Here is a 2,500-nt window from a genome sequence, read left to right on the forward strand (position 1 = left end):
CACAAACTCTGCAGCCACATACACAAACTCTGCAGCTACCCACAGACACACAAATTCTGCAGCTACACACACACAGACACAAACCCTGGAGATACATACACACACAAACTCTGCAGCTACACACACACACACACACACACACACACACACACACACACACACACACACACACACACACACACACACAAACACTGCAGTCACACACACACACAACATACAAACTGCTGCTACAAAAACACTCTGAAGCTACATCCAAACTCTGCTGCTGCCACACACACATACAACACAACAGCACCACACACACTGCAGGTACACACACACACAAACTCTGCAGCTACACACACACAAACACACAAACTCTGCAGCTACATACACACAATCTCTGCAGCCACACACACACACAAACTCTGCAGCCACACACACAGAAATTCTGCAGCCACACACACACACAAACTCTGCAGCTGCACACACACCAACTCTGCCGCCACACACACACAAACTGTGCAGCCACACACACACACACAAACTCTGCAACCACACACATAGAAATTCTGCAGCTACACCTACACCCTCAAACATAAACTTTGCAGCTACACACACACAAACTCTGCAGCTACACACACACATCTGCAGCTACACACACAAACTCTGCAGCTACACACACAAACAAACTCTGCAGCCACACATACACACACACACTCTGTAGCTACACACACAGACAACCAAACTCTGCAGGAGGAGTCACTGCCTGGCTGCTGCTTCCTGACCAATCCCCAGCCCTGTCTGAGAGCTGTTCCTGCCTCCTGACCAATCCACTGGCCTGTCTCAGAGCTGTTCTGACAAAAGAAAAGCTGATTGGCCATAAAATAAACACTTGGCAAGCTTCCAAAAATTCCGGGCATTACTGAATGAATAATTCCCGGAATTTTAACCAATCAGAGAGCAGGGACTTCAATAATGCCCAGAAGTTTACAGCTTTAGCCTATAATGACAAATACATGGTTACAAATACATAGTTACATTAAGTGAAAAGAGTTATGCACTACATTATATATGTAGCCATGGATGGTTCAGGCTGTCACTCTGCCCCCTGTCACATAAGTCCTTAGTAGCTACAGGCTGTGGAAGGCTATCCTAGGGGCATTGACCCCCCTCATGCTGACTCTCTGAGTGGCAGGAGTGGTGGTGACACAGGGTCTGCGTATAGCCAATAATGGTGCAGACATTGTGCCCTCCCCTTCTGGTGTCTCAAAGAGAAAGTGCTAAATTATAGGGAGTTCTCTTCCATCCCTCCTACGGGAGGGGAGGTGTGTGCTGTCTCCTCCCGGCTGGGAGTGAGACATGCCAGGCAGTCCCTCCTGGGCTGACTGAAATAGATATCAGAGGTCTCAATACTATCATAGGGCCATGCAACATCCAGAGGTCTAGGGCCCAGCTCAATCCATCTGCAACCACTTTATGACACCAGCAGTGGCAGCTAAATAAAGCATCCCTTTTATATACCCCTGCCTGAGTCTACAGTATATTAGCTGGGGTGTAGACAAAGTCTGCTCTGGTGGGGACTGTCTCTGGGAACCCTGGAGCCAACCGGAGCTGGAGGCGCTGACACCCTGATGAGAGGAACCTACAGATCACAAAAAGCCTGTCCTGTTACCCAACAACACCACGGACACTCAGCTCTCCTGACCCTCACAGGTATGACCGCACCACAGACAGTAGCCAGTAGCAATATGTTTCCAGAGAGGGGGAGGGGAAACAGGGCTACATATACTGTACAAGACATTGCATGCACAGTTTAAGATAATATAAATTGTAGGCGTATATAACAGTTACAGACCAGATTAAAATGTGAGACAGCTTTAGTTTTGAAAGAACTTAGACTGATGGCGGACAGGAGAGTCTTCAGAAAATTGTTCCAGTTGTGTGGTGCACGGTAAGAGATATTGTCCCAAGACATATTATCCTAAGATAATTGTACTTTGTTAGAGGTACAAGCACTTTCAAAAATACACTTTATCTTTAAAGCACATATTATCTTAAGATGGGTAACATGCATAAATAATTTTATTTATAGAAGAAAGACGATAACCTTATTTTACTAATATAAACAATTTATTCATCATAATAATTCCGATAGTTGGCTGAACGTGGCGCAGCTGTCGACTGAAGATAACAAATTTTCAAGTCTGCTCTCCAATCTGCCGCCCTGTAGTTCCAGGCGGCGCACCAAGTATGATAGCTTTAATAAGATCACTGCAATTTGTTTTTGTGCCGTGTGTCATTGCGTGGTGGCCAGTTTTGGTATAATCACGACCTAAGAGTCAACCATAGAACCTTAACAATCTCTTTTTACACCAATAGTTTGTAGAAGCTAAAAAAACAGATTTTAAGTGCGCAAAGAAACCCTCTATTGCAATAAGGGAATATAACCCATATACACCTAAGTGATATAAATATAACACAACCTTGGAAGGTATAAGGTCTGCAGCTGTGCATATAG

The sequence above is a fragment of the Ascaphus truei genome, chromosome 3, assembly GCF_040206685.1.
Source record: "Ascaphus truei isolate aAscTru1 chromosome 3, aAscTru1.hap1, whole genome shotgun sequence".
NCBI classification, from domain to species: Eukaryota; Metazoa; Chordata; class Amphibia; order Anura; family Ascaphidae; genus Ascaphus; species Ascaphus truei.